At 38.6% G+C, this 9,494-nt stretch overlaps 1 non-coding gene across 1 annotated transcript; it reads right to left on the bottom strand.

Annotated features, from left to right (window-relative positions):
• Positions 1-6,321: 6,321 nt before the first annotated feature.
• On the bottom strand, positions 6,322-6,393 carry TRNAG-UCC (transfer RNA glycine (anticodon UCC)). The gene has a single exon. It is a non-coding gene; the product is annotated as a tRNA-Gly (tRNA).
• Between the last annotated feature and the right edge of the window lie 3,101 nt (positions 6,394-9,494).

A 9,494-nucleotide genomic window follows, 5' to 3' on the forward strand; every position in this document is an offset into this window, starting at 1 on the left:
AAAATTTGTATCTGACCACCAGGCCAAATATTGGCCTTTCCCCTCTCCACTCTAAATGATAGTCATAAGGCTCTCTTCTGTAGTTAGTCGAGATAACATCTGGGCCCCATCTTACAAAGAGTTGCGATTGATCCGATCAATCGCAACTATGGACGGCCAGCAACGTCAACATATGAAATGCATGTTTGTTCAAAAAAATTTCTAGATATGAATGTATATCCATAAAGTCATTGATTTCTTGACAATCTGGTATGTTCTCCTTTGTTTACAAAGGACATTTTTACAAATTTCCTGTAGAAGAAATTATGACACTGATGGATTTCCATAGAGTTACGATTGATTGGATTTATCGTAACTCTTTGTAAGGCGGGGCCCTGGAGTTCACTTTTTAAACTTCTGCATTTGTCGAACCACCAGTGGCGTTTTCCCTCCATAATGGATGCCGGCCCATATCATCACTGAGCCGCCTCCGCCTTGAGTCGTCTCGTAGATACATTCATCGACGAACTCGTTATTTCCCATCCTTTCGGTCAAGGATGAGCCGGCTCTCGTCCGTGAAGACCACGTACATGTTGCCAATGTCCTGGATGAAGCCTTCTGTGCTCCCTAGCCCAAAGAAGACGAGCTACTCTGTGGCGAACAGGCAGGCGTGGACATTTGGTCAACCGTCGTGTTCGGTAACCATGTTGGAGCAATCTGCGATTAACGGTTGACCGGGAAACGTTTATCCCATGATATCTCCTCCACAAGCGACGAAGACGGCTCGTGGGCAATTTCCGGTTTCTGCGGCTGAAATTCAACAGTTGGCGATCATCTCTTCTTGTGGTCAACCTGGGACGTCCTGGAGATTTGCGTGGCCGCACATTCCCCGCCTCACGTTGACGTTTCAGGATCTTAGAGACTGCACTCTGTGATATCCCTAGGACCCCGGGGGGGGGGGCACTCAGTATATAATGCATAGTGGGTATGTGCCGCGGAGGGGACCCCCATGTTTACACTCAAATTTCCGTTCCGAGGCATAGCATTTTTGTCTTATTGAGAAAAAGAACAAAGAAAGCCGCTCCAGAGCATAGCATTTTCTTCTTCTCGAGAAAAAAGAAGAAAAAAATCCGCTCCAGGGCTTCGCATATTTTCCGTTACGCCGTTCCGGTCGCAATTTTGGTGAAAAGCGGCCGCAGCTCGCTGTCCGACCATCGCCTCTGCGCTAGCGCGCCCGTCAGTCGTGCCGTCGAGCTAGCTGCACGTACGTTCCATAGGGATGCATACGCACTCGCACGCAGGCGACCCGTTCCAAGGACCCCCGTTTTCACAAACATTTGTAGTTCCGAAGCCCGTTCCGAGGACCCTCCTTTTTACTATGAGCCCGCTCCAAGGCCCCCGTTTTTTGTCTCGCCCGCGGCACACCCCTACTACTTTTTTGGTCGAGTGCCCCCCCCGGGCCTAGGACTTCTGCGATATCAATCTGCTTGTAGCCCTCCTGTCGCAGTGCTACCACTCTCTCGCGTGTTGCTGTTGCCGTTGGACCAGGCATAGTCCAGTGAATGTCTCTACCGATTTTTATTTCAAACGGTAAAAGGAACTCGAAAAAATGCCACCTTCTTATACACAGTGCTAAATCAGGGAATGGGACAGAATATCATATGCATAGGCTATAGTCTATAACAAAAGAATTTATTACGTAATCCAAATTTCTCATGTTATAATGTCACCTGTGTAATGGGGAAACATTATGTAATCACTCAATTACCATTTTGTCTACGCGTAGCCTTTCAAATACCAACAAAACTGTCGATTTTTATTTAAAAATATTTTATTCCACCTTTATGACCAACAGTGTAGTTTACTGGAAACTAGTTTAGTGGAAACTAGTTTAACGCGTAGTGAGAACGGTCGAAGCGGTCTTGGAAGCGATCTTTCAAACCAGTTTGGAAAACCACCTCGCGATGTAGTTTTCAAGATCGCTTTGCCCCCCTGAGATTTGGTGTGCCCCCCCCAGGTGCCCCCCCTGAAAAAAATTGGCAGAGCAAAAAAAAAAGGGAGAAAGAAGAAAAGAGAAAAAGAAAAAAGAAGAAAGACAGAAGAACAAAAAGGAAGAGGAAGATAAGAAGAGGAAGACGAGTGAATGAAATAATGTGAGGGGAAGACTTGCAAAAAAAAAATCTATCATGTTACCTATAAATTTTTTGCTTGCGCTTTGCGCCAGAATTGCCTGTTCAATGAGATTCATATCTTGCTCAATAGGCTGATATGGAGCAAGTTTTGAAGTCTATATACAAAACATGTTTTAGCTCAGACATCGAGCTTTCATTATTTTTTTTTCATTTACAAATTTAAGTGCTCTGTAAAATGTTTGTTTTTATGGTCTACATATCAGCATTTTAAGCTCACTAGGTGTATTCCATAATGTTCCATTAAACAAATGTATTCAGAATGCCCAGATTCTAGGTCTAAATCTAAAACATGCGCGATGGCCTGCATGTTCTTTATTTAAAATGTACTTAAATTATCCAGTTTCACGTCAGAATATCAATAATTGTCTGCTCACGCTTCATGATCGCATTATTAATGATACCCAATTAACTATATCCTATTTATGATTTACAAAATATGAATAGAGTGTCCCGCTTTTAGGTCTGAAATCTCAATTTTCTACCTCTCGCGCTTCGCGCTCGCATCAATTGTTTAGTTACATACCTATCCCATTTATTAATACAAAAAGTGCTTAGAATGACCATTTTTAGGTCGGAATGTCAAAAAAATTTGCTCGCGCTTCGCGCTCGAATTATTGAAATATATACCGTCTTCGTGGGTAACTGTAAGCAGTCCTTAACAGGTCCCTTTTCAATAATGCTAGAACAATTCATTTAAAAAAAATTCTGCTCGCGCTTGGCGTTCGCAGTAACCATCTAGTTACATACGAATCTTGTTCAGGATCACACATAACATTGCCCAGAATATTAAATTTTCAGGACAAAATACATAAAAGTATAAAAAAAAATCGCTCGCGCTTCGCGCTCGCACTTTTTATAAGGCTTATTTCATGTTAATGTTGTTTTATAAGAATAAAACTAAGAAGTGACTGATCGGGGAAAATATAGGTGAAGATAATTTCGGGCACCGTCCCCTATTGGCGAAAGTCGGATCCGCCCTTGTGACACATACACACACACACACCGAAAAAATGGTGCCCCCCTGAAAAAGCAAGGACCCCCCCAGTGCCCCCCAAGGAAAAAAATCCTAGCTACGCCACTGCTCTCGCGTCGGGTGCACAAGTACTGACGAATAAAAAAAAATCGTCCCGGGGCCGATGGTCTGAGACCATAAAAGGTGGCTAATTGTCCTTGCAAGATTAAAAGACTGACCGTACGTGGGGCGTGGGGCTAACCAATACTTAGTCATGTTTTTTATTCTTACTATATACAGTAACAGCAAGGAATTCTTGACTTTGAATCACCGTCGCGCGGATGTATTTTCTAATGGTATGGTTATTTGGCTTTCTCCTGCTATGATCACCAGTTTATGCCTCATTGATGTCAAACTCTTCCCTTTCGATATTCAAACTTGTAAATTTGTATGGGGGCCCTGGTCGAATCCCGTGAACATTCAGGACATGGACTACTTCTTTGAACGTAACGAAACGACCACAGACCGATACGTTGACAACGGCGTATGGGAGATCTTGGATGACACAGCATATAGGACTGAAGAAACCTACAGTACCGCTCCCGAACCATTTGTGGAGATTTGTTATGCCATCACATTCAGGAGGAAATCGAAGGTGTACGTCATAGATATTATTATCCCGTCCGTCTTACTCTCTCTATCAACCATGATAATATTTCTACTGCCTCCAGAGTCTGGAGAGAAGATCTCATTTGGTATCACCAATCTTCTAGCCATGCCAAGAAACAGTCCGATCTGCCATGCCACCGACAGGTTCTCCAATCTTTGGTAATTAGCATATATATGTACTTGTATATGTATACACACACACACACCCTCACACACACACACACACACACACACACACACATATATATATATATATATATATATATATGTGTGTGTGTGTGTGTGTGTGTGTGTATTATATATATATATATATATGTACTTCGGGAATTCTATCCTTGTATAGAGTACTCGATGTCCTTCACAGGAAGAGCTTTGAATAATAAACACAAGTTCACAAGGTTGACTGGAGGTTCATCAAATTTAATTGCAACTCTGAGTTTCACGCATATATATATATATTGCGATAGAAATGAATAGGTCTATGTGTAAATAAAAAATTAGCCTCCTTGGCATCTAAAGAATGCAAGAAATATCACGATTAGTAATAGAAGAATGCCTCAAACAAATTGAAATAATAGATTTTAAAATAAAACGGAGCTTAGCTCTAAAAAATGAATGGCAACGTCATACTCTTCGTCAGTGCCAATCAAAGGTATGACAAAAAATAGTTCAAAATATGTTTCCGAAAACAGTCATAATACGGACGTGTTTTTTTTCCGACTGTTTCTGAATCTCCATTTTTGTCACACCGTGGGCATTGACGAAGAGTGTGATACCTTCTGTTTTCTTATCTATTGTGCGCAGCATAAATAGACACTTTTAACAATTACATCATAATTTTGAAGGGTCCACTTGGAGATCTTACATCAAGAGCAATTAATGATAAGTTTAACAAACCAAGCGGTTTCATTCACTGTTGTCTTCTTGTCTGTCTTCGTGTTTGTGATATAATATTCATATAATTTACTATATCGCCAACATCTATTTTCCAGCCAATTACTTATGTACGATGGTAGTCGTCGCAGGTGCATCTCTGATAGCAGAGGCACTCGTTCTGCGAATGCACAGCTTCGCCAACACAAGACCTGTACCTCAATGTATGATGTGTTTATCGAGTGAAGATCACCATTGACATGTCAGATCTGGTCAAAACGGCGAACCCCAACGATTGTCCAGAACAAAGCGTACTGACAGATCTGAGGAGTCCCTCAAGGCTATCCAATATCCCCGCGTCAGAAAATGCTGAACTCGGGAAGCTGATCGCGTCATCTGTTGAACATAAAGCTGCTATCATAACCATTTGCTGCATCATAGGAAATTTCTTGTTCACGTTTTTGAGAATGTTCACAGCAAAATACACAAAGGGTGATCATGATCATGATTAGCATTCTTTCTCTACGAACATGATATCGCCTTTTTAATGTAACAAAATCTCATCTGCTTTGGTAAATTTTCCCATGAATGTTTTTATTCCTGTTTTGTATTACTAAATTTGTTTTAATGCTGCTTTGATGTAGATGGTATGCAATAAATCGTGGTTTAGTGAATATAATTTTTTATTATTTTTATATGAACAAATATTTTAAGTGAAATTCGCAGCTGCAACGCTGCAAGAAACTTATACATTCAGTTCCAAATCAAGCAGAGGTCAAAGTCAAGTATAAGTCCGTTAATTAAACGCAAATTTTGTAGATTTGTGTTCAATGTCAACTTCTTTGCAACCCCCATTCATATGTATGATTTTTAATTGTATCTTTTCTTGCAACGTCCCATTATTCTGGGAATGCACTCGCGTTTTTCACTTTATACATGTACATGTACACTAATTTTGTGATTATATAAGCAAGGATGTTAACATTCATGTTTAATGTGCATACAATGTGAATCACAAGCAAATTTAATTAAGGGCTGTGTAATAAGGTAATCTTGCTTGTAATGGGATAATAATCAACAATTTTAGGGGACAGAAATGGAGGGTGGAGCAAATAATCTAAAAAGATGCAAAATTCTACAATATTTTGATAGATAATGACAAAATACTCAGAAAATAATATTTCAATCCTTTAATTTTCTTTCTTTTTATTTTTGTGCTTGCTCCATAAAACACAATATTTTGATATTTGGGGGACGCAGCAATAGATGTCACCCAAAGGATAATCCTCTACTAGACTCTCTACTCCGCAGCCCATGACTCTAATAATGCTTTCTTCAATTTTATTTGACAGAATATCTACGAATATTGACCACCGAGTATATGGCAGGTTTTTTTTTAAGAAAATGTGTGTAAATGTTTACATAGTGTATTATTAATGGACAAAATGTTTCGATTAATCACCGATATAATTATACAGGTATATGATGATGATTATGAAATGTGACAATTTCAAATCAATATATGGGGAATTTGAATATAATTATGTATATACTAAGGGATGCCATTAATTGTTTTACTCACTCATGCCTGTTCAGCATAAGATATATATTCTTCATCACAATATTCTGCAATGCAATGACTAGAAGAGCAATGCATGTCTCTGCCGGGAATCGAACCCGGGCCCCCGGCTTGGAACGCCAGTGCCTTAACCACTAGTACACAGAGACGGGTTAGTGGCTAGGGCGACCCCGATCCGATTGACCGTCAGATAAACAGATTTCCGACACAAACCAATTTTAATTTTCTCTGTTTGATCTGATACCACATTGTAAACTCCTGAAGAAGACAGAGGGAGGACCGTCGAAAATTCGAGTGAATAATAAAAACTTCATTGGCAATCAAAGCATTATCATCAGCATTATTTTGTTACATTACTGAAGCCAATACGTGAAACTTTATATTAAGAGTATATATAAATATATATCTACTTAATCCAAAAATGAAGATAAAAATGAAGGTAGAATTCCCTTCGTTTCCACATTCCACCCTCAAACTAAAAAGCTTGCCCAGACGGTCAAGAAAGAGTGGAGTGAAATGGGTGAAATCACGGCGGACAAGCATCTCACTAAGGTCATGCCAAAGGCCCCGTTGCATGCACAGAGGCAGCCTCCCAGCCTTAAAAGGTTGATCGTGAAGAGTCGGCTACCGGGACCCCCTCAACCTAAGGGTAACCAACCCTGTTGAAAAGCCCGTTGTCAAATATGTCCGCACATCATAACCGACAGCTCAGTACACCTCCCTACTGGTTATGCAATCAAACCTACTGTGATTCAAGCAATATTCTGTATTGCTTACTCTGTAGCAAATGCCCAGATGTAACATACATTGGAGAAACCAGTACTAAATTTAGGACAAGATTCAATAATCACAGGTCTACTATCCGACATCACCGCGATGGTTTCCCGGTAGCTGAGCACTTCAACAGAGAAAATCACTCTATCAGTGATCTCAAAATAGTCCTTTTCGGAGGAGGTTATCAGTCCGCGGAAGAGAGGAAACTCGCTGAACTTCGAGCCATTATTCATAGCCGAAGTTTTCAGTATGGCCTAAACAAGGATCTGTCTTGGCTGGACAAATACAATTTTTATAAATAATTTCAAGAATTTCTCATAGGTTTATTATCATTATTATTGCTCTACTCTCCTCCATACATTATTAACAGTTGATTTCAAGATAGAGTGATTTGGGAGGCCATTGTCACCTCCTTTTATCGTAATTTATTTTCTTGATATATTATAAGCCTTTATCCTTTCTATTCTTGCATTTTCATGATTGTGGTGGCGTCATAATAAGTGATTGTTACGTAACAATGATATCCTCACGCGATAATTTTTACAGCCTGCGCCTCCAATATGCTTTTTTTAATTATTATTATGATGGTGATGCTGTTTTGTGCGCGGTTCCATGACTACCACAATCATAAATGTTATTATTTCAGTTCATTTAACGTCGAAAATTTGGAATTCAAAATAAACTGTTGGAACTAATTACAATGCATTACCACTTTGCCTCATTTATATACATTATATATATATATATATATATATATATATATACATGTGGCTGCCTCTATAAAAGAGGAGTTTCCAATAATATACGACGAATGACAGGACAAGTTTCATACGATTTAAAGAACTCTTTAATATAGATGATTGTCGATTAATGATCGTAGAAATATTTTGTAGATTAAGCGTTGCAGATAACATTCTGAAAATTATAAAACAGATATACAAGAATCATAAATACACAGACATATTATCTTCTCGTTTACACATTAGATTCATATTTACATAAAAACAACATTCATTCATCATTATTCTCATAATAAATATTTGGTAAATAACAGAGTGCAATTAATAATCAAATAAAAGTAATCAAACTTACCAAATATGGCTTTCTGTTTCTTTCTGTATACTGGACTGGACACAGTCCTTTTCCTTCGTAATACTTAAACAATGACAATTATTTATAACACGCGCGCAACTATTATGATTATTATTATTATTATTATTATGCGCAAATATACATGGCAACCATGACGCAGCAATCAAGATTAAAATTACACTAATTACATCACAATTAATGCGCGCAATGCGTCGCAGTAACATGGCTCCTTTAACTGATTATCCAAAACAGTTACTTATATATACTTATAAACTTCAATTAGAAATATATATAGCGCTTGCATAAAAAGAATAACACTATAAACCACTATTAAAAAATAACAATAAACAATAAAGTATTCATGCTTTAGTATTATGCTTGCATGCTCTCATCACAGTTTGATAAGTGAATAATTCTAATATATCGAAGTTTCAAGCGTTCGAAAGCAAATTCAGGTCAAAACTATACGATCAAATCATAAAATGATAAATAAAAGAATGCATTATATAATATTTTGAACGATATCTGAAAATATAGCAAGACTTTTTTTTTTCTTTTCAAATGCATTTCTTTTTATCCAATTTGATTCTTGAAACATCAAGAAGATAATATATTAAATTTGTATATGTATCATGCCAAAAAATGCACACTGCAATATAAGCAATGTTTCGCTCATTTGGTTAAACAAGACAAAATGAAAGATCACATATTCAAATAGCACAGAAACAATTTCCCAAGCTATCAATAACTTTGCATATCAATCTGCTCATTGCCTATTGATATAAAAATAAACGATAATAATATAACAGTCTAATTGTTCTTGTGTTTGGCTCCTTGCGGGGGAATCCCTAAATGTCTTTCGCGTGGATTATACTAGCCCATGTGAAAAGCAGTCTCTTTCTGTTATAGTGTCAGTATCACATTAAGAACAAATCTAGTCATCTGCTAGGATCAAAACGAGCTTATGTATGGGTCTTTCCAAAAATCTAGGCTCATGCTTACGTTTACCGTCTTTTCGAAGATCGCGATCAGCCATGATCAGTTTCACTTTACGAACTCGGCCGTCATCACATTTGTAGGCTTCTGTCACTCTTCCTAGTGGCCACTGACTTCGAGTATCGCTGCAGTCTTTTACAATAACGATGTCGCCTATCGCGAGGTCACGCTTTGGATGGACCCACTTCTGTCTTGTTTGGATGTCTTGGAGATATTCACGCTTCCATCTACTCCAGAATTCGTTCGCTAGATTCTGCACACGACGCCACCACTTCCGAGCATATACGTCTTCTCGCTGAAACTTGCCTGGGGGAGGCATTACAACTTTTGCCTTCATGGTTAGAAGATGGTTCGGAGTCAACGGTTCAGGGGCATCTCCTGCACATAG

Source organism: Lytechinus pictus, chromosome 7 (assembly GCF_037042905.1).
Source record: "Lytechinus pictus isolate F3 Inbred chromosome 7, Lp3.0, whole genome shotgun sequence".
Lineage (NCBI taxonomy): Eukaryota > Metazoa > Echinodermata > Echinoidea > Temnopleuroida > Toxopneustidae > Lytechinus > Lytechinus pictus.